This window comes from Chiloscyllium punctatum, chromosome 37, assembly GCF_047496795.1.
Source record: "Chiloscyllium punctatum isolate Juve2018m chromosome 37, sChiPun1.3, whole genome shotgun sequence".
Classification (NCBI taxonomy): domain Eukaryota; kingdom Metazoa; phylum Chordata; class Chondrichthyes; order Orectolobiformes; family Hemiscylliidae; genus Chiloscyllium; species Chiloscyllium punctatum.
Window position 1 is genome coordinate 58421918 of NC_092775.1, and position 26229 is coordinate 58448146.

A 26229-nucleotide genomic window follows, 5' to 3' on the forward strand; every position below is an offset into this window, starting at 1 on the left:
AAGTTTCACAACATCTTTCCGATAGGAAGGAGACCAGAATTGCATGCAATATTTCAACAGTGGCCTAACCAATGTCCTGTACAGCTGCAACATGACCTCCCAACTCCTGTACTCAATACTCTGACCAATAAAGGAATGCATACCAAATGCCTTCTTCACTATCCTATCCACCTGCGACTCCACTTTCAAGGAGCTATGAACCTACGCTCCAAGGTCTCTTTGTTCAGCAACACTCCCTAGGACCTTACCATTAAGTGTATAAATCCTGCTAAGATTTGCTTTCCCAAAATGCAGCACCTTGCATTTATCTGAATTAAACTCCATCTGCCACTTCTCAGCCCATTGGCCCATCTGGTCCAGATCCCGTTGTAATCTGAGGTAACCCTCTTCTCTGTCCACTATACCTCCAATTTTGGTGTCATCTGCAAACTTACTAACTGCACCTCTTATGCTCGCATCCAAATCATTTATGTAAATGACAAAAAGTAGAGGGCCCAGCACCGATCCTTGTGGCACTCCACTGGTCACAGGCCTCCAGTCTGAAAAATAACCTTCCACCACCATCCTCTGTCTTCAACCGTCAAGCCAGTTCTGATCCAAATGGCTGGTTCTCCCTGTATTCCATGAGATCTAACCTTGCTAATCAGTCTCCCATAGGGAAGTTTGAGCTTGGTCAAAGAGGTAGTACTTAAAGAGTGTCCTCAAGAGATGGCAAGCTGGAGTAGACTAGGGAAGAAAATGAAGAGGTTAGGGCCGAGGCAGCTGAAGACACATTTGCAGTTGGTGCAGTGAGTGGAGTGAGGTATGCACATGAGGCTAAAGTAACAGAAATGCAGAATATCTGAAAACTGCTACTACTACACCCACCCAAGGCCCAGGAGTGCAGATGGGGGGAGACCTCAAGAGAGAAGCAGCAAGTGGAAGTTCACTGGTTGGGGGTTCACAAAGGAGTATCTGCTGAAACAAAAACAGAGAATATGCTGAAGAAACTCAGCCACGTCTGGCAGCATTTGTGGAGAGAGAAACAGAGTTAACACTCTGAACGTAGTATAACTCTTCGGGAAGGAATTGGAAATTTTTTATATACTTGTACACATAAGTGGAGAAAGGAGCAATGGGGCAAATGGTGCAAAAGACAAAAGGATTGTTCATCACTGTGAGCAGGAAAAAGAGATGTCAAGTTAAAGTGTGAAAGTATCCTCTGTGTTCTGAAAAGGGGTCACTGGAGCCGAAACCTTAACTCTGATTTTTCTCCATTGATGCTGCCAGACCTGCTGAGTTTCTGTTCTGTTTTTCTATGTTTGTTTCAGATTTCCAGCATCCACGTGGTTTTGCTTTTATTTGAAGGGTCACCCCCTGTGTTGCTCTTGACAGAGCCCTCTTCCCACTGTGGCACAGTGGTTAGCACTGCTGCCTCACAGTGCCAGGGACCTGGGTCCAATTTTACCCTTGGATGGAGTGTGGAGTTTGCATATTCTCTTTGTATCTGTTTGGTTTTCTCCTACAGTCCAAAGATGAGCAGAATAGGTGGATTAGCCGTGGGAAATGTGGGGTGACAGGGGTTGGTTTGGGTGAAATGCTGTTTCGAGGCTCCATGTGGATTTGATAGACCACAAGGCCTGCTATGATGCTATGATGCTTGGTCCATCAATTAGCCTCTGAGTATCTTTAATTCAATAAATTGAGGTACTGCATTTTGGAAAGGCAAATCAGAGCATATACACTTAATGTTAGTGTCCTGGGGAGTGCTGCTGAACAAAGAGATCTTGGAGTGCAAATTCATAGCTCCTTGAAAGTGGAGTCGCAGGTAGATAGGATAGTGAAGAAGGCGTTTGGTATACTTTCCTTAATTGGTCATTCTAAAAGATGGAGGAGAAAGTGAGGACTGCAGATGCTGGAGATCAGAGCTGAAAATGTGTTGCTGGAAAAGCGCAGCAGGTCAGGCAGCATCCAAGGAGCAGGAGAATCGACGTTTCGGGCATAAGCCTGAAGAAGGGCTTATGCCCGAAATGTCGATTCTCCTGTCCCTTGGATGCTGCCTGATCTGCTGCGCTTTTCCAGCAACACATTTTCATGCTAAAAGATGAGAGACTTAATAAACAATCCAGACCTTTTTCAATATATAATTTCAGTTACATTTGCTATAAATTCTGTGTCTTACGATCTGATACTCCACAACCACCTGATAAAGGAGCAGCGCTCCGAAAGCTAGTGCTTCCAAATAAACCTATTGGACTATAACCTGGTGTTGTGTAATTTTTAACTCCAACAAGGTGGGCAGCAGGAAATTGACATTGTCCCCATACACTGCCCAGTTACATGCCTCGTGCCACCAAACTCAGCAGAGGAAAGGGCAAAAATTCTGTTCTAGTTTTTTCAGTTTATTCTGTCATGTGCTTTCAACCTCATATTTATGTATCACTAAGTCTACCTGTTTCCCCCTCTGTAACATCACCATCAACATCACCTGTTTCAGCTCACCTGCCATTGAAATCCTTATTCACGCCTTTTCTACCTCCAGACTGGCTTGTTCAATGCATTCCCACATTCTACCCTCGACCTCTGTTGCCTTTATGTTAAGATTAGATTAGATTAGATTACTTGCAGTGTGGAAACAGGCCCTTCGGCCCAACAAGTCCACACCAACCTGCCGAAGTGCAACCCACCCATACCCCTACATCTACCCCTTACCTAACACTACGGGCAATTTAATATGGCCAATTCACCTAACCTGCACATCTTTGGACTGTCGGAGGAAACCGGAGCACCCGGAGGAAACCCACGCAGACACGGGGAGAATGTGCAAACTCCACACAGAGAGTCGCCTGAGGCAGGAATTGAACCCGGGTCTCTGGCGCTGTGAGGCAGCAGTGTTAACCACTGTGCCACCGTACCGCCCAAATGTTAATCCACAGACAGTCCCATTCACCCATCATGCTCCTGTGTTCACTAGCCTTGGTTGCTGGTCAAAAAACACCTTGGTTTAAAAATTCTCATCCTTGATTTCAAATCCCGCAATGGCCTTGCTCTCTCTATTTCTTTAATTTCCTTCAGCTCTACAATTTTAGTTCAGAAATACCTGCCTTTCTCTAACTCTGGAGTCTCCCTAAATTTGATTGATACACCATGTCTTCAGCTGTCAAGGAACAGAGCTCCGGAACTCCCCTCACAAACCTCTCCACCCCTCTACCTCAGTTTCTCCCTTTCAAACATCGCTTAAAACCCAACTCCCTTGACCAAGCAAAAAAACAGAAATTGCTAGAGTAACTCAGCATGCCTGGCAGCATCTGTGAAGAGAAAGCAGTGGATGTTTCAAGCCCAGTGATCCTGCTTCAGAACGCCAAGCTTTTTATAAGCTGTTCCAATGCTTTTCTTATTAGAATTAGAATCAGAATCAGAATCCCTGCAGTGTGGAAACAGACCCTTCAGCCCAGCAAATCCACAATGACCCTCCAAAGAGTAGCCCACCCAGACCCATTCCCCCAGTGCAAGATAGCAGACGTTGACACATCCCTCCCAGATTGTCTCAACGCCTTCTATGTTTTGAACAGAATTTCGGCGGAGAGGTAGCACCTAGTCCGACAAGTCCTGACAAACCTATCCCCACAGTCACTGCATCAGAGGTCAGATCAGTTTTCCTTCGTGTGAATCCAAGGAAAGTGATGGGACCAGACAGAGTACCAGGCCATGCACGCAGAGCCTGTGCAGATCAACTGGCAGAGGTTTTCTTGGATATGTTCAACCTCTCCCTGCAGCAGGCCACTGTCCCTGACTGTTTCAAGAGGGTCAACATCATCTCTGTGCCTAACAAGGCTCATGCAGCATGTCTCAATGACTGCCGCCCAGTGGCCCTAACTTCGGTGGTTATGAAGTGCTTTGAAAGGCTGGTCATGGCATTTATCAACTCCAGGAGAAAGTGAGGACTGCAAATGCTGTAGATCAGAGCTGATAATGTGTTGCTGGAAAAGCACAGCAGGTCAGGCAGCATCCAAGGAGCAGGAGAATCGACGTTTCAGGCATGAGCCCTTCTTCAGGAATTCTGAAGAAGGGTTCATGCCCGAAATGTCGACTCTCCTGCTCCTTGGATGCTGCCTAACCTGCTGTGCTTTTCCAGCAACACATTAATCAACTCCAGCCTCCCACTACTCTTGACCCACTCCAATTTGCCTATCGGACCAACAGATCTACGTCAGATGCTATATCACTTGCCCTTCTCTCCTCCCTAGAACATCTTGACACCAAGAATAGCTACATAAGAACCCTACTCATTGACTACAGTTCAGCCTTCAACACTATTATCCCCTCGATACTGGTTACCAAACTTAGTGATCTCAGACCAGGCCCCACTCTCTGCGACTGGATCCTCGGTTTCCTGACCCACAGGCCTCAATCAGTGAAAATTGGGGACAATATTTCATTCTCACTAACACTCAACACTGGAGGCTCTAGGGGGGCGTACTCAGTCCCCTACTGTACTCAGTCCCCTACTGTACTCAATGTATAGCCATGACTGCGTCGCCAAATACCAGACTAATGCCATTTATAAGTTCACTGATGACACCACAATAGTCAGTCGAATCTCAGATGGCGATGAAACACACTACAGACAGGAGATGGAAGACCTGGAAAAATGGTGCACTGAGAATAACCTAATTCTCAATGCTAGCAAAATCAAGGAACTCATTATTGACTTTCGGCGGGATGTTACTCATGTCCCCCTACACGTTAACAGCACAGAGGTGGAATGAGTGGAGAGGGTCAAGCTCCTGGGAGTGATCATCCACAACAAGCTTTCTTGGACTCTTCATGTGGATGCACTGGTTACAAAGGCCCAACAATGTCTCTTCTTCCTCAGGCAGCTGAAGAAATTCGGCATTACGGCGAATATCCTTGCCAACTTTTATAGGTGCGCCATCGAGAGTATTCTGTCTGGATGTATCATTGCCTGGTATGGCAACTGTACCATTCAAGATCAGAGATGGTTACAGAGAGTGGTGAACTCGGCCCAGACATACACAAAGACCAACCTCCCATCTATAGATTCCATCTACCAGGCCCGCTGTCAAGGAAAGGCCGCCAGCATTCTCAAAGATCCATCCCACCCTGACAATGATTTTCTACAACCTCTACTATTGGGGAAAAAGTACAGAAGCCTGAACACAGTCACTAACTGGTTTTGCAACAGTTTCTACCCTACTGTTGTTAGAATACTGAATGAACTCACAAACTCTTAACATTCACCTGTACCTGTGTTTTTGTTTTTTGCCACTGTTTACCTATTTTTAATTATCTATGCTACTTAACAATGTGACCTGCCTGTATTGCTCGCAAGATAAAGCTTTTCACTGTGCCTCGGTACATGTGACAATAAATTCAATTCAATTCAATTCAATTCAATTCAATCACTCTACATTTCCTCCTGGCTAATGCACCTAATTTGCACATCCCTGAATGCTACGGGCAACTTAGCATGGCCAATCCAGCTAACCTGCACATCTTTGGATCGTGGGAGGAAACCGGAGCACCCAGAAGAAACCCACGTAGATACAGAGTGTCAGTCATCCTGGCACCATGAGGCAGCAATGCTACCCACTGAGCCATCGTGCCACCCTTTGACTCAGCATCATCTAATGTGTTCTAAGACCTTTTGTGAAGCACTTCAGGATGCTTTATTTTGTTAAAGACATTGTCTTTAATTGTTGTTGTCTGGAAGTCGGTGTGAATGGTTCTATAATTATTCAGTCCTGCCATTTGACTCTGAACTCAGATTCTGATCCTTGTATTGTATTCTCTGAATGAAGAATGCACAATCAGAACCACATGAATATTCCACTTGAAATGAAGTGTGAGGCTCAGTGCAAATTGCCCAGCTATTCTGGATGGCATCTATCCCTCAGAGCACTGTGATCAGACAGGTTTGTATATCTGAAAGAACTAAACAAAATGCTAGAAATGCCCAGCATATCTGGCAGCATCGCCAAAAAGAGAGTTTCAGCTGAGTGCTTTTCACACAGAGCAGGTAAAATCAGAAATGTAATCAGCTTTAAGCAAGTCCAGAGGCAGGGAGGGTGGGGCAGAATAAAAAGGAATTTGAATTTGCAACTCCTTTAGTTGTAGTTTTGGGTATCTCTCAAATTTAAATTGTATCAGGAATGAGGTGTCAAATGTCCAAGATTGCTGTCTTCAGTTGTTCAGATATTTACTGCGACTGCAGCCTTTTCAATTGTTACATGGCATTAACATGCACATTTCTTCAATTGATGTTCCCTCAATTAACCAGTTACATACCAATAACATCCCAGCTACACTGGTCAATTAGATAAATGTAGATTAAACTGCAAGAGAAAAGACTGTTCAGTTTAACAGTCTTTGTTGGCACTACTTCTCTAAACAAGCAACGTCACCAGACCATAGCAACACGACGGTTGGAGGAAGAGCGCCTCATCTTCCGCCTAGGTACCCTCCAACCACAAGGGATGAACGCAGATTTCTCCAGTTTCCTCATTTCCCCTCCCCCCACCTTGTCTCAGTCAAATCCCTCGAACTCAGCACCGCCTTCCTAACCTGCAATCTTCTTCCTGACCTCTCCGCCCCCACCCCACTCCGGCCCTCACCTTGACTTCCTTCCACCTATCGCTTTTCCAACACCCCTCCCCCAAGTCCCTCCTTCCTACCTTTTATCTTAGCCTGCTGGACACACTTTCCTCATTCCTGAAGAAGGGCTTATGCCCGAAATGTCGATTCTCCTGTTCCTTTGATGCTGCCTGACCTGCTGCGCTTTTCCAGCAACACATTTTCAGCACAGATCTAATACCATATTCCCTTTGTGTTCCTGTGGGGAATGAGAAAGAGATTAGTGGTCCTGGGAGAGGTAGGAGGCTCAGTGGAGGTAGGGGTGATTAAAGGGAAATTGGAGATCAGTTATTCATGTTGGTGCTGAGGTGTTTTTGTGAGATTTTTCCCAAACATTGAGCCAATTGCACAATCTCTCAATTTTGTTCAGTGCCACCACTTTAATAATTAGGGCGCAGGATCAGATCAGTCACGACTGGAGTTCCCAGTTCAGAGCTTTTAACTTCACATGGAACCTGGATCCAAATGAAAATTGGAAAGGGACAACTGAACAGGGGACACAAAATCCTGAGACGATATCGTGAGGTCAAGGTAATCAGAGCACTTTGCGAAGAGAAGGCACATTTACACTGCAGGAGAGGCTACAAATCACTGTGAAAGTGTTTTAGGCCTTTCAAAGACTGAGAAAGACCAGAAAATGACAGAACACACCTTTCTGATGATGAATAGGAAGCCTTTATCCAAAAGGTTGGTGTACAAGAGTCATAGAGATGTACAAGGAGAAAGTGAGGACTGCAGATGCTGGAGATCAGAGCTGAAAATGTGTTGCTGGAAAAGCGCAGCAGGTCAGGCAGCATCCAAGGAGCAGGAGAATCGACGTTTCTTCCTGAAGAAGGGCTGATGCCCGAAACGTCGATTCTCCTGCTCCTTGGATGCTGCCTGACCTGCTGCATTTTTCCAGCAACACATTTTCAGCTCACAGAGATGTACAGCACAGAAACAGACTCTTCAGTCCAACACGTCCATGCTGACCAGATATCCCAACCTGATCTAGTCCCAACCACCAGCACCCAGCCCATATCCCTCCAAACCCTTCCTATTCATATACCTATCCATGTGCCTTTTAAATGTTGCAATTGTACCAGCCTCCACCACTTCCTCTGGCAGCTCATTCCTTCCACGCACCCCCCTCTGTGTGAAAACGTTGCCCTAGGTCCCTTTCAAATGTTTTCCCTCTCACCCTAAACCTATGCCCTCTAGTTCTGGACTCCCCTACCCCAGGGAAAAGATTTTGTCTATTTATCCTATCCATGCCCCTCATGATTTTATGAACCTCTATAAGGTCACCCCTCAGCCTCCGATGCTCCAGGGAAAACAGCCCGAGCCTATTCAACCTCTCCCTATAGCTCAAACCCACCAACTCTGGCAACACCCTTGTAAATCTTTTCTGTGCCCTTTCAACTTTCACAACATCAGACCACAAGAAACAGGGAAAGGTGTGAGGCATTCGGTTTCCAAGCCTGCTCCATCATTCAATAGGATCATGACTCATCGAGCATTCCTCCCATCTATTTTCCTGTGCTTTCCCCATACCCTTTGATTTCTGGACTAACCGAAAATCTATCTCAGCCTTAAATGCAGTATAGGAGAAAGTGAGGACTGCAGATCCTGGATACCAGAGTTGAAAAACGTGGTGCTGGAAAAACACAGCAGGCCAGGCAGCATCCGAGGAGCAGGAGAATCGATGTTTCGGGCATAAGCCCTTCTTCAGGAATGAGGCTGGTGTGCCAAGGGCCGCCCTCTTGACCTACAATCTTCTTCCTGACCTCTCCGCCCCCACCCCCTCTCCGGCCTATCACCCTCACCCTCACCTCCTTCCACCTATCGTATTCCCAGCGGCCCTCCCCCAAATTCCCTCCGCCCTACCCTTTATCTCAGCCCACTTGGCACACCAGCTTCATTCCTGAAGAAGGGCTTATGCCCAAAACGTCCAAAACATCAATTCTCATGCTCCTCGGATGCTGCCTGGCCTGCTGTGTTTTTCCAGCACCACATTTTTCAACTTAAATACAGTATACACAAGGAGTCTGCCTCCACAGCTCTCTGTGGCAAGGAGTTCCAAAGACTCACAACCCTCTGAGGGAAGAAATGCCTCCTCATCTCAGTCTTGAATTGATGGCCCTAGACTGTCTCATGAAGGGAAACATCCTCTCAGCATTTATGCTGTCAGGCCTTGAAAGTATCCTAAATGTTTCAATGAGATCACCTTTCATTCTTGGCAGCAGAGTAACATGGATGCGTGCGTTCCTGCTCTTTTCCTACCTTTGTTTTCTTTTTTTTTTGTCTATTCTGTGGCAGCTCAATCAGCAGCATCGTCACGGCAGCGAGAGCGGGTCACGTGCACAGTGAGGGATGCAGCTTCTCCTGGAGATTGGAGGTAGTGGCAAGGAAGTCATCCTGATGTTCGGGGTGGCGGCGGCAGCGGCAGCAGACTCTTCAAGATGGCGGTGCCAGCAAGGCGACATCTGCAGCCGAAGCAGGACTCTTGGCATAGCAGCAGCCTGGCCTGGTAGCGGAACCAAGGGCTCCTGATTGCAATAGGCCCAGAGAGGGGACCCCTGGCACTATCGTGGCAGCAATGGCAACATGTTATTCCCTGGTTGAGATCATCATCGGCCCAGAGCAGGGACTGCTGGTTGCAGTCATGGAAGGCCCTGAGCAGGGACTCCTGGTTGTGGTCATGGAAGGCCCTGAGCAGGGACTCCTGGTTGTGGTCATGGTAGGCCCAGAGTAGGGAGTCCTGGTTGTGGTCATGGTAGGCCCAGAGCAGGGAGTCCTGTTGCGGTCATGTTAGGCCCAGAGCAGGGAATCCTGGTTGTGGTCATGGTAGGCCCAGAACAGGGACTCCTCGTTGCAAGTCATGGTAGGCCCAGATTGGGACTTCTACTTGTGGTCATGGTAAGCCCAGAGCAGGGACTCCTGGTTGCGGCCATGGTAGGTCCAGAGTGGGGACTTCTGATTGTGGTCACGGTAAGCCCAGAGCAGGGAATCCTAGTTGTGGTCATGGTAGGCCCGGAGCAGGGACTCCTGGTTGCGGTCATGGTAGATTTGGAGCAGGGACTCCTAGTTGCAGGGTGAATGTGGGTGCAGCAGCATCAGTGTGGTGGCCCCAATGGCAAAGAGATGGCTCCTGATGTGTGGCAACTCCTACATTGGTGGGACTTGTGCAGGCAGCAGTGAGGTGGTGTAGGTCTCTCGTTCAGTTACCGGAGACTAGATAATGGCATGGACTAGGTTGGAAAGACTGTTATTCTGAACTTCATATTTCTTTTGTGGGCGGCACGGTGGCACAGTGGTTAGCACTGTGCTGCCTCATAGCGCCAGCGACCCGGGTTTAATTCCTGCCTCAGGTGTCTGTCTGTGTGGAGTTTGCACATTCTCCCCGTGTCTGTGTGGGGTTCCTCCCACAGTCCAAAGATGTCCAGGTCAGATGAATTGGCCATGCTAAATTGCCCATAGTGGGAGGTGAATGGGGTAAATGTAGGGGAATGGGTCTAGCTGGGTTGCGGGTCGGTGTGGACTTGTTGGGCTGAAGGGCCTGTTTCCACACTGTAAGTAATCTAATCTTTATTTTTCTAACATGATCCTATGCTGGACTTTTAATTCTTTTGTTTTTATAATATTTTTCCTACGAATTTGTTCCTAACTATCTGAACCCAGGTATTTTTATAACTAAGATGACACCGTAATATGGCAACTTGTAAACTTTCCACTGTACAATTTGAGTACTTGTGACAATAAAGCTAATTCAATAAAGCAAATCCAAGATAGAGAATCCCTACCTGTTTCACCTTTACTCATAAAATCCCTCCATACCATGTTCATCCTACTCTGAACTGCCCACAATGAAATAATTTTTTTCTTAAACACTACTGACAGCATGCCAGCAATTGGCTTGAAGGTAGGAGACAGAGGGTGGTGGTAGAGGTATAATTTTCAGACTGAAGGCTTGTGACCAGCGGTGTGCCACAGGATCAGTTCTGGGTCCGCTGCTTCTGATCATTTATATAAATGATTTGGATGTAAATATCAGAGGCATGGTGAGTAAGTTTACAGATAATATCAAAATAGGTGGTGTAGTGGACAGTGAGGATTATCTCAGAGTACAACGTGACCTTGGTCATGTGGGCCAATGGTCCAAGGGGTGGCAGATGGAGTTTAATATAGATAAAAGTGAGCTGTTGGGTTTTGGAAAGGCAAACCAGGGCAGGACTTATACAGTTAATGGTCGAGCCCTGGGGAATCGAGAAAAGAGAACTAAGGGTCCAGAGCGTAGTTCCTTGAAAGTGGAGTCACAGATACACAGGCTGGTGAAGAAAGTGTTCGGCACACTTGCCTTCATTGGTCAGTGCACTGAGTATAGGAATTGGGACATCATGTTGTGGACATTGATAGGACCACTTTTAGAATACTGTGTACAATTCTGGTTGCCCTGCTATAGGAAGGATGCTGTTAAATTTGAGAGGCTGCAGAAAAGATTTATATTTTAGATTAAATTACTTACAGGGTGGAAACAGGCCCTTCGGCCCAACAAGTCCACACCGACCCGCCGAAGCGCAACCCACCCAGACCCATTCCCCTACATTTACCCCTTCACCTAACACTACGGGCAATTTAGCATGGCCAGTTCATCTGACCTGGACATCTTTGGACTGTGGGAGGAAACCGGAGCACCCGGAGGAAACCCACGCAGACACAGGGAGAATGTGCAAACTCCACACAGTCAGTCGCCTGAGGCAGGAATTGAACCCAGGTCTGTGGCGCTATGAGGCAGCAGTGCTAGCCACTGTGCCACCATGCCGCCCATGGATGCTGCCAAGACTGGAGAGTTTGAGTCTCAGGAAGAGGTTGAATAGACTAGGGCTGTTTTCCCTGGAGGCTCAGAGAGCGAGAGGTGACCTTAACTGGTTTATAAAATCTTGATGAGGTAGGGAGTCCAAAACTAGAGGGCATAGGTTTAAAGTGAGATGGGAAGGATTTGAAAAGGATCTAAGGGGCAACATTTTCACACAGAATGTGGTGTGTGTATGGAATGAGCTATAGAGGAAGTGGTGGAGGCTGGTACAATTACAACATTTAAAAAGCATCTGGATGAGTAAATGAATAAGAAGGGTTTTGGAGGGATATGGGCCAAGTGCTGGCAGACAGAATTAGATCAGATTCGGACGTTTGGTGGGCATGGATGAGTTGGACTGAAGGGTCTGTTTCGGTGCTGTAGGTCTTGATGACTCTATGTGGTCCCACCTGTACCTTGTATAATTGTAGTAACACTTCCCTACTCTTATACTCCAACCCCCTTGTAGTAAGGGCCTACATTCTATTAACCTTCCAGTTTACCTACTGCCCCTGTGTGCTAGCTTTCTGTGTTTTGTGCACAAGTACACAAGTCCTCTTGTGCTGCAGATTTCTGCAGTTTTTTTTCTCCATTTAAATAATATCCTTTCTTTTGTTCTGCCTTCCAGAATGACATTTTCCTATATTATACTCCATTCATCAACATTTTGCTCACTTACATAACCTATCATATCAGTCTCTATAAACTGTTTGCAACCTTCTGCCAACTTGCCTTTCCACTTATTTTTGTGTCGTCTGCAAATCTGGCAAATGCATTTCCTTCCTCCAAGCCATTAATATATATTGCAAACAGTTGTGGTCCCAGTGTTGATGCCACTGACTACAAGTTGCCAACCTGAAAAGGAATCCCTTACCCCCACAGAGAAAACAGCCAGAAATCATGGTTCATATTGAGATTGATGACAGAGGAGGAGAGGGAAATGAGGTCCTAAAAAAAGACTTTATGGAATTAGACATGAAATTGAAAAGCAAAACTTCAAAGCCAGTAGTCTCCACATAACTCCCAGATCCAAATAGTGAGTGTAAGAACAAGAGGATAGAGCAGATGAGCACCTGGCTGGAGAAATGGTACAAGAGGGAGCTAGGATTTAGATTCCTGAGGCATTGGGACTATTTCTATGGTGGAGGTATTTTGGATGGGTTACATCTGAACCAACATCCTCACAGGAAGGCCCACTAATGCTATTGGGTGGATTTTAACTGTATTGGCACAGGGGTTGAGATCCTGATGAATAGTTCAAAGCTCAGAGAGGCTGGGATGGAATTAGAAGTTATAACGCTAGCAGATGAGTCTGGCGGGCAGACAAAACATAGGCTAGGTAAGAAAAAAGTGAGTTTAGCAAAGTTAAATAGAATGTATTTTAATGCATGGAGCCTGAGGAATAAGATAAGTGAGCTAAGGGCACAGAGAAGAACATGCCAGTATAAATTAAAAAGGCCATAGCTGCTCCCCCATTGAAGAGACAGGCATGATCGAGAAGACCACCGTCATCCCAGTACCTAATAAAGCACATGCAACGTGCCTTAATGACTACCATCCAGTGGCTCTGACTTCCATAACCATGAAGTGATTCGAGAGGCTGGGCACTGCCTGCCTCAACCTCCTACAATTTGCCTGACAACATAACAGGTCTAAAGCGGACACCATTTCCCTGGCCCTGCACTCATCCCTGGAACCTCTGGACAACAAGGACACCTACATCAGATTCCTGTTCATAGACTACAGTTCTCCCTTCAACACCACTATCCCTTCCAGACTGACCTCAAAACTCTGTGACCTTGGTCTCGGCTCCACTCTCTGCATCTGGATCCTCAGCTTCCTGACCCATAGACCGCAGTCAGTGAAGATAGACAACTGCACCTCCTCCGTGATAACACTCAATACTGGAGTCTCCCCAAGGATGTGTCCTCAGCCCCTACTGTACTCCCTGTCCACGCATGACTGTGCTGTCAAATTCTGAACATACATCATCTACAGGCTTGCTGGTGACGCCATTGTGGTAGGACAGATACTTAACAACAACGATGAGTCAGAATACAGGAGGGAGTTAGAGGGCTTGGTGATGTGCCGCAATGATACCAATCTCTCTCTCAAAGTCAGCAAAACAGAAGACCCCTGATCATTGACTTCAGAAGGAAAGGAGGAGAAATACACACACACACACACACACACACACACACACACACACACGGTGGAGACCATCAAGTTCCTAGGAGTGACGATAACCAACAACCTATCCTGGACCTTCCACGTAGATGCAATGGTCAAGAAGGCACAACAACACCTCTTCTTCCTCAGGTAGTTCAAGAGATTTGGCACGTCCATAAGGACCCTCACTAACTTTTACAGATGCACTATAGAAGGCATTCTGTCTGGTGCATAATGGCCTGGTACAGCAACTGCTTTCTTCAGGACTGTAAGAAACTCCAGAAGGTTATGTTCACAGCCCAGACCATCACGGAAGCCACCCTCCCATCCATGGACTCCATTTACATTGCTCACTGCCAACATCATCAAAGACCCCTCTCACCCTGGTAATGATCTCGAATAACCTCTTCCATCAGGCAGAAGATACAGAAGCTTGAACACATAGAGTCAGAGTCATTGAGAGGTACAGAACAGAAACAGACCCTTCGGTCCAACTCATCCATGCTGACTAGATATCCTAACCTAAACTAGTCCCATTTGCCAGTATTTGGCCCATAACCCTCTAAACCTTCCTATTCATATATTCATCCAGATGCCTTTAAAATGCTCAGATTGTGGCAGCCTCCACTACTTCCTTAGTCGGTGGCACGGTGGCACAATGGTTAGCACTGCTACACCACAGTGCTGGAGACCTGGGTTCAATGCCCGCTTTAAGCGACTCTCTGTGTGGAGTCTGCACATTGTTCCCATGTCTGCATGGGTTTCCTCCGGGTGCTCCGCTTTCCTCCCACAATCCAAAGATGTCCAGGTTAGGTGAATTGGCCATGCTAAATTGCCCATAATGTTCGGTCAAGGGGTAAATGTAGGGGAATGGGTCTGGGTGGGTTGCGCTTCTGCGGGTCGCTGTGGACTTGTTGGGCCGAAGGGCCTGCTTCCACACTGTAAGTAATCTAATCTAGTTCCTCTGGCTGCTCATAACATGCACTAACAGGTTCAAGAACAGTTTGTTCGCAGTCATTACCAGACTGATGAATGGACTCTCTAAATTCAAATAATGTTGATTGTTAATGTTGATCTTGTCTAGCGTATGCCCTGTGTGACTTAATCTGTATGCTCCGCCTACATTTTTTCCACCCTATGTCATTGCTTACTAAGATATGCCTGTACTGCTTGAAAAAAAAACAAAGCTTTTCACTGTACTTAGGTAAACACAACAATAAATGAATCAAATTAGACTGGTATCAGTTCATCCTGAGGTTCTCCACACCTCAGGCCGGGGAGAGTCCTTTGTGGTAATTTCAGCTACTACAAGAATTGAACCCACGCTGTTGGCCATACTCTGCACCAGCAACCAGCTGTCCAGCCAACTAACCTAACTGATCCCCCAATTGCTCAATTGCTATGGCTATGGCTGAAGGGCAGGCAGGATGAGCAGCTCAACCTTCCTGGTTATAGGTTATTCAGACAAAATAAAGGGGGATACAGAAGGAGGGGGAGTCAAAATGTTAATCAGAGATCAATTATGGGAGTGAGCAGGGATGATGTCTTGGAAGGATCATTTAATGGGGTGACACTGGTGGAAGAAAAAATACAAAAGGAGAAAACACACTGTTGGGTGTATTATAGGACCCCAAAGGCACAGGGAGAGATAGAGGTTCGATATGTAACTACACTTCAGAGAAGTATAAGGATAATAAGGCAGTAATACTAGGGGATATAACTAATTTCATATATTTAAATTTTTTTTTAGCCAATACAGAGAAAGCCCAACAAAAGAGGGGACAGATTTGAGGCCGAATATTTGGAAATGAGCCCAGGCAGATGGAAGGTGTATCAGGAGAGGAGGCTTTGGAAACAGTGACTGTAACTCAGTTAGATTTAGGATATTTATGGAAAAGATAAGATTAGATTAGATTCTCTACAGTGTGGAAACAAGTCCACACCGCCCCTCCGAACAGAAACCCACCCAAACCCATTCCTCTATCCTATATTTACCCCTGACTAATGCACCTAACACTGTGGGCAAGTTAGCATGGCCAATTCACCCTACTTGCACATTTTTGGATTGTGGGAGGAAACCAGAGCACCCGAAGGAAACCCACGCAGACACAGGGAGAATGTGCAAACTTCACATAGACAGGTGGGAATCGATCCCAGGACCCTGGTGCTGTGAGGCAACAGTCCTAACCACTGAGCCACCGTGAAAGAAAATCTGGGGAAAGACTAATTTTATCAAAATGAGATTGGATTTGTTACAAGTGAATTGGGATTAGCTACTTGCAGATAAAACAGTGTCAGAGCAATGAACGGCATTCAATGGTGAAATAGTGAGAGTACGGGGCCAAACAGACAAAGAGTGGGGCCAAAACTAGAAAACCTTGGATGCCAAGGGACATATAGATTAGGATTAAGATAAAAAGAGAATTGATAGATTCCAAGGGCTCAATACGACAGAATCCCTACATAAGTAAAAGAAGTGCAGGGGGGTAACATAAAAACATAATTTGAAAAGCAAAGGGAAATCACAAGAAAGTATTGGAGAGTAGATTAAAGGAAACTACAAAGGGGATTTTTAAATATATAAGAAACAAGAGACTAACAAGAAAGAGTAAGGCCCATTAAGGACTGCAGAGGTCATCTGTGTGTGATCCCAGAATACATGGGCACAGTGTTTGATGAAGACTTTGCATTGGACTTCACAAAGGAAAAGGCCGACAGGTATAGCCATCATGGTGGAAGACTACAAACCATTAGAAAAAATTGACATAAGGAGAGACAAAGCAGCAGGGTTTGGCAGCAGTGGATAAACCTGCAGCTCACATGAGACATATCCCACTGGCAGTAATCCTCAAATCCTCTCTGACCACAGGTGAGGTGCTGGAGGATTGCACAAAGGAAGAAGGATAGATCAGGAATTTACAGAATAGTCAGTCTGAACCAGATGAGAGGAGAAATTATTAGAAAAAAAATGTTTAAGGCACAGAATAAATCTGAACTTGGAAAGATAAGGATTAATCAGGGATAGTCAGCATAAATTTATTAAAGGAAGGTTGTGTTTGAGAAATTTGGTCAAGATTTTTTAAAGAGGTAACCAGGAGTGATGAGGATGATAATGTATTTAATGTGGTTTACGTGGACTTTAGCAAGACTTCTGAAAGTTCTCTCACAGCAGATCCATGGGATCCAAGTTAAAGTGGTGCATTGGACTAGAGGACAATGATAGAAGGATGTTTCTGTGACTGAGAGACTGTTTCCAGTGAGGTTCTACAGGGCTTGGTGCTGTGTCCCTTGTTGTTTATGATGGACGTTTAAGGAGGTTAGTTAGCTCAAATGGCTTGATGGGTAGTTTATGATGTAAGTAGCATAGGTTCAATTTCCCCACCAGCTGAGGTTACCAGTAAGGGTTCTCCTTGCCTTAAGTGTATTGACCTTCAAGTTAAGCTTCAGCTTTTTTATGCATTCTTGGGATGATGGCATCACTGGTTAGGCAGCATCTATTGCCCAGTTAAGAGTCAAGTACATTGGGGATCACATGTAGGCCAGACCAGGTAGGAATAGCAGTCTCCTACCCTAAAGGACATTAGTGAATCAAATGGGTTTTTCTGATAATGGATTCATGGTTATCATTAGACCCTTAAGTCTTTTGTGTTGAATTCAAGTTCTACCATGGCGGTGACTCAAACTCAGGTCCCCAGAACATTATCTGGGCTCTGGATTAACAGTTCAGCGATAATACCACCAGGCCATTGCAGCCCTATGCTGGAAGCGTACAAACGCTGGTTAGACTACAACTGAAATACTGTATGCAGTTCCAGTCACCACATTATAGGAAAGACATGACTAGACTGGGGAAGGTATAAAGGAGATTTACCAGGATGCTGCCTGGGCTAAAGGGCCTGAGCTTTGAGAAATGATTGGATAAACTGGAGTTGTTTGCCTTGGAGCATTGAAGGTTGAAAGGGGACCTGACAAAGGTTTAAAAGATTATGAGGGGTACATGTGGATAGGATCATTCATAGAAAGGTTATATTCAGAGATTATAGAAGGGTTTTGGGACTCCAGAACCCACTGCCTGAAAGAGTGGTCGAGTCAGAAATTCTTGTAACGTTTAAGCAGCGTTTAGATATTTGCTTGCATTTCCATAGCCTCCAGGACAATGGACCAAAGGCTAGAAAACCTTGTTGACTGGCACAGAAAAGATGGGCTGAAGGTCCACCTACTTTGCCTAAAATGTCTGTGAAACACCTAGTCCAGTCATCAGCACTTCTTCCATCTCTACCTCAGTCTCAGGAATGTCAGAATGTCAATCTGATATCCACTACTGGATGCGCAGAAATTTCCTCTCAATAGTGTTAGGGAAACTGAAAATGTGACCTTGATCCCTGTCACAATCTCCACTCATAGAGTTATAGTGTCATACAGCACGGAAACAGACCCTTCGGTCCAACCAGTCCAGGCTGACCATAATCCCAAACTAAGCTAGTCCCAACTGCCCGCACTTGACTCATATCCTTCCAAACATTTCTTATTCATGTACGTATCTAGATGTCTTTTAAATGTTGTAAGTGTACCTGCATCCACCACTTCCTCTGTCGGTTCAGTCCACACATGAGTCACTTTCTGCATAAACAAATTGGCCTTCAAATTTTCCTCCTCCCACCTTAAAAATATGCCCTCTCTAAATCCCCCAGCCTAGGGCAAAAAACACCAGTCATCCACCTGAGCTGTAGCCCCTCATGATTCTTAAACCACAATAAGGACACCCGTCAACTAGTTATAAAAATCCCAGCCGACCCAATCTCTCCTTATAACTCAAAATCTCCAGTCCTGGCAACATGGTAAACCTCTCTCATCACTGCGTCTTGCTCCCTGATAATTGTCCGAGGCTCTTCACAAGCTCAGTGCTATGTTTGACCTGAAATGAACTTTCAGCCACATGTCTGCAGCCCCACTCTGTCAGTCTCTCTCCATCTTCGAAACATCACCTGACTCTGCCACTGCCTCAGCTTTCCCACTGCTGAAACCCTCCTTTGTTACCTCTCGCCATGACAACTGCAAGACTCTACTGGCCAGCCCCCATGGTTATGTTTTGTAAACGTGTTGACATTGAAGACCATACAGCCTGTGTCCAGACCCACACAGACCACTGTTCCCTTTTCACACCTGTGCTCACCTCCAGTTAAGTGTATGGGTTTTTTCAGAGTGAGGACCAGTTCAGTCAGTCGAAGGAGGGAGCCCTGAAGAAGGGCTCACGCCCGAAACGTCGATTCTCCTGCTCCTTGGATGCTGCCTGACCTGCTGTGCTTTTCCAGCAACACATTTTCAGCTCTCACCTCCAGTTAAACAATGCCTCAGTTTTAAAACTGTCATCCAAAATAAAAACAAATACCCAGCAGGTCAGTCAGCATCTGTAGGGAGCGGGAGATAGTTAATGTTTCAGGTTGTGACATTCGAATAAAACTGGGCTAACTTAGAAATGCGATCAGATTTGAGGAAGCACAAAGTGAGGGGAAAGGGGCTGGAAGAACAAAAGGGGATGTTTGCGGTAAGGTGCAGGGCAAGAGAGATTAAATGACTAAACGTTTCACGATTCAAAAACCTGAGGAGAGTAGCATTGGGTACCATGAAGAAACAATCAGTATGTCCAAATAAGATGTGAATGGCAGTTTAGTGGCAGTCTGGATGCAGAGTGAACAAATCAAAAACGAAGAGAAGCACAATCAAGTGAACAAAGAATAAATGGACAAAACAAAGGGAGATTGAGGCTATGATCAAAAATTGTTGAACTCAGACTCTGGATGACTATAGTGTCAAATTGTAAGATGCAGTTCACCAAGCTGGCTTTGAGCCTCACTGGAACACTGTATTCGGCTGAAGATAGAGAGGTGAGACTGGGAGCAAAGATGGAGAGTAAAGCAACAGGAAATTTGGGGTCATGTTTATGACTGAATGGAGATGTCCTACAAAGCAATCACTCAGATTGTGCTTCCTCTTCCCAGTCTACAGGAGAGCATGTTGCAAGCAGCAGATGCAGTATACTAAATGTGCAAGTAAACTGCAGCTTTACTTGAAAGTGATGGATGGTATGGTGCCTCAGTGGTTAGCACTGCTGCCCTTACAGCGCCAGGGACCTAGGGTTTGATTCCACCCTCGGGTGACTGCCTGTGTGAAGTTTGCTCATTTTCCCCGTGTCTGCATGGGTTTCATTTGGGTGCTCGGTTTCCAAAGATGTGCAGGTTGGGTGGATTGGCCATGGTAAAATTGCCTCATAGTGTGCAGGGGTGTGCAGGCTAGCAGGTCTAGCCATGGTAAATGTGGGGCTACTGGGATGGGGGTGGGTCAGCTGGGATGCTCTTTGAAGAATCAGTGTGGACTCCATGGGCCAAATGGCCTGCTTTCACAATGTAGGGATTCTATGAACATTAGAGCTCTTGAACAGTAAGAAGGGAGGAGTTATACTAACAGTGTTGAATCTCCTGTCCTTGCATGGAGAGAGAGGCAGCGTTGGAGGGAAAGTTAAGATTCCTATCCTTCTTTTCAAAAGCCTGGCCCTTCCCTCATCACTGTAATCTGCTAAAGGCCTACAACCCTCTGACATAGCAGTGCTCCTTCACTGAACATCCCTGGTCTTAATCTCTCTGCCATCGATGGCAGTGTCTTTAACTATCCAGATTCTAATCTCTGAAATTTCTTCCCTAAATCACTTCACCTCTCCATCCCACGTTCCTGACTTTACTTCATGGGCCACGTTTTTCATCATCTGTCTTAACACTTTTTTCTGTGGCTTGGTGTCATATTTAATTTGATAATGGTCATACAGCTTGGGATGTTTTAGTTGGAAACACAGCACAGGCATTCCTCAAATCTCATGATAGGCCCATACTGTGTTATTTAATCTCAGTTGGGTTTCTCCATTTGGAGTCAGCACCACTGGGTTGTAAATTAAAATAATTGGGCAGCATTTCTGATAGTCCTAAAAATATCTGCACTGGAGAGTTAGCATGAGACTGAAATCTCATATACGGCAGCACTCACTCAATGCCTAGCCATACCTGTGAGGATTGAAAACCAAAACAGAAGGTGATGAAGAAACTCAACAGGTCTGGCAGCATCTCTGGAGAGAAAGCAGAGTTAACATTTCAGGATGCCAGCTGATGACAAGTGGTGTTCTGCAAGGCTCAGTGTTGGGGCCACAACTTTTCACTTTATACATTAACAATCTCGGTGAAGAAATTGAGGGCATTCTGGCTAAGTTTCCAGGCGATACAAAGATACGTAGAGGGACAGGTAGCATTGAGGGGGCAGGGAGGCTGCAGAAAGATTTGGATAGGTCAGAAGAGTGGGCAAAGAAGTGGCAGATGGAGTACAACATGGCAAAGTGTGAAGTCACACATTTTGATAGGAAGAATGGAGGCATGAAGTATTTTCCAAATGGGAAGAAAATTCAGAAGTTTGAAAGAGACTTGAGAGTTCTAATCCAGGGTTCTCTCAAGGTAAACTTGCAGGTTGAGTTAGTAGTTAGGAAGGCAAATGCAACGATGGTGTTTATTTTGAGAATTCTTGAATATAAAAGCAAGGATGTACTTCTGAGGCTCCATCAGGTTCCAGTCTGTGAGCAGATTTGGGCCCCATATCTCTGGAAGGATGTACAGGCCCTGGAGCATGCTCAGAGGAGGTTTATGAGAATGGACCCAGGTATGAAAAGCTTCATTTATGAGGAATGTTTGAGGACTCTGGGTTTATACTCGATGGAGTTAAGAAGGATGAGGGGGGGGGATCTAATTGAAACTTACAGAATACTGAATGGCGTGGACAGCATAAATTTTGGGAAGATGTTTCCATTAGTAGGAGAGACTAGGATCTGAAGGCATAGCCTTAGAGTAAAGGGAAGACTCTTTAGAACAGAGATAAAGAGAAACTTCTTCAGCCAGAGAGAGGTGAATCTATGGAATTCACTACCACAGAAGGCTGTGGAGGCCAGGTCATTGAGTATATCTAAGACTGAGATAGATAGATTCTTGAGTATCAAGGGGGCCAAGGGTTACGGGGAGAAAGTGGGAGAATGGGGGTTGAGAAACTTATCAGCCATGATTGAACGATGGAGAAGACTCAATGGGCTGAATGGTCTAATTTCTGCTCCTATGTCTTGTGGTCTGATGGTAACATTTCGAGTCCAATGACCGTCTCTTCTGAAGAAGTGCCGCTGGAACCGAAACCTTAACTCTGCTGTCTCTCCACAGACACTGACAGACCTCCTGTATTCGCTAGTGTTTTCTGTTTTGGTTTTAAATTTCCAGCATCTGCAGTTCTTTGTTTTATACTGCTATGAGGATGATGATTTGAGCAAAGTATCCAAGAACCACTTGTAAGCTTACTGTCTACTCATAATTAAACTTTCCTTGCAGATGGCTCATTGTTAACCAAAATCTGCTTCCAAGTGTCTACGAGAGAGACTGGTATGTTGGGAAAATGAACTGTGCTTTGCAAGGGGTGAGCTACTCATACATAAATGACCAGTGTGTTCACTAAAGGATGAAATCAGATTGGGGGTCTTTTTTCAAAGACCACGCTCAGACATTTAACATTGATTGGAAGATTCTTTATCCTATCTAAATGTGGCTCTCCTTCAGGTTAACTCAGACCATCTGCCCACATCTTGGATTATGAATTTAAGTAACATTTAGGAGATTTATTTAAAATGATGGGTGTCCTTTGAATTAAGGTGTAAGTGGTAGAATGGACTCATAACTAGCTCAATAACAGAATGTTTCTCAGATTGCAAACTGGATTTCCGCAGTGTTCCCCAGTGTCTGCATTAAAGTATTACTTTTTCTTATTCAGTCATGGGATGTGGCTGGGCCTGGGTCTGGGTCTGGTTGTCCTTGAGAAGGTGGTGAGCTGTCTTCCATGTGCTGTAAATAGATTTGTGGTGGCTCAGTGGTTAGCACTACTGCCTCATAGTGCAAGAGACCTGGGTTCAATTCCCGCCTCAGGTAACTGACTGTGTGGAGTTTGCACATTCTCCCCATGTCTGCGTGGGTTTGCTCCGGTTTCCTCCCACAGTTCAAAGATGTGCAGGTCAGGTGAATTGGCCATGCTAAATTGCCCATAGCTTTAGGTGAAGGGGTAAATGTAAGGGAATGGGTCTGAGTGGGTTGACCTTCAATGGGTCGGTGTGGACTTGTTGGGCTGAAAGGCCTGTTTCCACACTGTAAGTAATCTAATCTAATAGTGCTGACAGGGAGGAAGTTCCGGGATTTTGACCTAGTGACAATGAAGGATCGGCGATAAATTTCCATGTCAGGATGACCAGTAGCTTGGAGGGAAATCTGCAGGTGACGGTGCCCCTATAGACACTGCTGCCTTTGTCCTTCTAGATGCTAGTGGTTATAGGTTTGGAGCATGCTGTCTAAGGAGCATAGAGGAACACCTGCAATGTAGATGGTACATGCTGCTGCTACTGAGCCAGTTCTTAGATGCTGCAGACTCAGGGTGTAGGCAGCAGCTTTATAAAGATTGCAAATGATATGAAACTTGGCTAAGGCACAGACAGAGACAAGGATATTTATAGGGTTTCAGATGGTGGTACAAAAGAAGAGAAGATATGATGTGCATTTATAAAACACTGGCTCAACTCTAGTAATGTGTCTGCCTGAAGTATTGGGCACCAGACTTCAGGAAAGATGTAAAGATTTTATCAAGGGCTCAAACTATGAGAATGGTTCCAGGATCATAGGTGTTCAGTTACATAGACAGATTAGTAGAAATTTGGGTCGTACCCCTGAGAGAAAATAAGATTAAAAGGACATTTGACAGACGTGTTCAAAATCAAGAGACATCAAGACATATTAAATAGAGAGAAACTACTCCCATTGGTGGAGGCCAACTGAATAACATGAATGGCAAAAGAATGAAAGGTGACATTTCGGACTGCAAGTGATTCCATTCTAGAATATACTGTCTGAACATACAGAGGAAACTTGTCAGTTATGGCTTTCAAATGGAATTGGACAAGCATCAGAAATGAAACCAGGAAAGGTAGGATTAGCTCACCTCCTGGCGCCCTAAAGCCTGTCCATCATCTTCAAGTCGGGAGTCAGGAGTCACGATGTGGAGGTGCCGGTGTTGAACTGAGGTGTACAAAGTTAAAAATCGCACAACACCAGGTCGTAGTCCAACAGGTTTATTTGGAATTAATAGCCTTTGGAGCGATGCTCCTCCATCAGTCAGGAGTGTGATGGAATACCTCCCATTTGCCTGGATGAGTGCAGATCTAACAACATTTGAGGAGCTTCACACCATCCAGGACAAAGCAGCCTAATTTATTTGCACCACATCCACAAAAGTCCACTGTCTCCACCACCAATGCTCAGTGGTGGCATTGTACTATCTACGAGATGCACTTCTGAAAATCCTTAGACAGCACCTTCCAAACCCACAACCATTTCCACCTAGAAGGAATCCCTGATGAAGGGTCTATGCCTGAAACGTCGACTCTCCTGCTCCTTGGATGCTGCCTGATCAGTTGTGTTCTTCCAGTGCCACACCTTTTGACTCTACCTACAACACATGGACTGTAGTGGTTCAAGAAGGCAGCTCACCAACACCTTCTCAAGGGCAAATAGGGGTGGGCAATAAATGCTGGACCAGCCAGCAACACTAATGTCCCAGGAGTACTAAATTGCTCCTGCAGAGAGCTGACAAGAATTCATTGAGCTGAATGGCATGTGCAGTATCTATTCAATGATTCTATGCGGTGGACTGAGATATGGCCGATGGTCCTCAATGTGGAGAAGTGTGAAGTGATACACTTTTGAGAGGACCAATTTAGAAAGAAACTCTTCTCCAGTGGAATGGTTTTTATAAGCACAAACAAGCTGAAAGATGAAGGGATGAGGAACACGATGATGGGAGAGCTCAACAAATTTAGAATGCTTTGGAAGAGAGAAGATATAGAGGTAAATTAATAGAGGTTTTCAAAATGGTGACAAGAACTGTTCCCTCAGGTGAGTGTTTCAATAAGTAGATATTGTAAAACCATTGGAAATACAACTGGGTGACAGATGAGGTGGTGTGTTTCTACCATTGACTACAGTCTCAATGTAATGATTCTAAGGACAAGAGAGTAACCAAACAAGCCTGTCAGAAGTGAACAAGTGGAAGCAAACATTTGACGGTGTCAGTGAATTCAGGTTTTAATAATGGGCATGAAGATGGCGGTAAAAACGAATAGTCTCCCGTTGTATAGTACAATCGTCGCCGCACAGAACAGAACCATTCAGCCCATGCTAATTTCCCCGTCCTATCCCTGTAACCTCCTTCAAGTTGCCCAATTTCGATTTCCTCCAGAAATCAATCTTCTCTGCTTCCACCACTCTCCTCGGCGAGGAATCCAGGTCATTTACCACTCGTTGTGTAACGGGAAAGTTCAACCACCCCCGCCGCCTTTGCACATCTTACGGAAAAGACTAGTTAGTTTTCTCATTGTGTATTTCCAGGGAACTCTCGAGTCTGGACTGTGAAGAGGTGTTGGTAGAGGCGAATCATAAAAATACATGGACGCTTGCACCAAAAACCTGAGAATGTGTCTGTCTGGCACAGATCAGGTGCCGAAGGAACTGGCTGAACCCACGTTGCTTTTCGGTTCATTTTTAGGAGATGTGGGTTCGTAGAAAGGGAGAATTGGCGTCTGTCTGTTTTGTGTGCTGTTTACTAATCCACTCCCAGTTGCAGACACACACACACACGGCATTAAGTCCAAGTGCAAATGCAGACAACAATCGCTGAGAAAAGCCACAGGCTTCCTTCAGCTGGTTGGCGGACAGCCCTTCTCCTGGACAAACCGTGACCAGCCAGGCACAAAGAACAGAGCAAAAAACGCTGCAACTCATCTCTCTCCTTCCTCCCACAGCCTCCCCGCCTGGGGAAAATCTCCTACAAAGAGAGGGGAGGGTAAACCCATTTAGCAGCAATTCCAGATCACTCGCACCACGCTTTCCCTCGGAGCTCTGAGAGGATCTAACGCCCGAAAAATCGCGTTTACATAATGGGATTTGCATGCAGCTTGAGGATAATAAGACTCTTGATGTCTGTGTGTGTGGGAGGGGGGGTGCAGGTTGGAAACTTCGCGGTGCTTTGCTATTTGCATACCGTTTTCGCCTCTTGCATTAATCTTCACACTTGCCGCGAAAACATTCGTATATTCCACCTCAGCAGCATCGCATTTAGGTGGGATCAGGCTGAAAGAAGTGGGCGATTTCAGACGGGGCCGGGGAGGGGAGGGGAGGGGAGAGGGTTGTATCAGTTCGGGTCAAAGTGAGGTTAGGCTTTACAAGAGCAGATTGCCTTGTAAAGTCTGTCTGAATACACAGACACCCCTTCCCCCAATTGCAGTCTCCCTTTTTTTTGTTTGGATTCCTCGCGAGGAATGAGGGATGTGTGTATACCAAGGGCAAGGGGAAAGAAATGTAATCAAGGTTACTGCATCCTGTTTCCCTTTGCCTTGATTCCCCTCCCCACCCCCAGCCTTGCAAATCGGTATTGAATTCTCAGCAGTGTTAGCCCCTCTATTGACAAGTTTAAGCTGTTTGAAA

General features: G+C 45.6%; 1 long non-coding RNA gene across 1 annotated transcript; it reads right to left on the minus strand.

Annotated features, from left to right (window-relative positions):
- Positions 1 to 23803: 23803 nt before the first annotated feature.
- LOC140463235 (uncharacterized) lies at positions 23804 to 25893 on the minus strand. The gene is made up of 2 exons (XR_011954642.1): positions 25787 to 25893; positions 23804 to 25570 (listed from the first exon to the last, which is right to left on the minus strand). It is a non-coding gene; the product is annotated as an uncharacterized lncRNA (long non-coding RNA).
- Between the last annotated feature and the right edge of the window lie 336 nt (positions 25894 to 26229).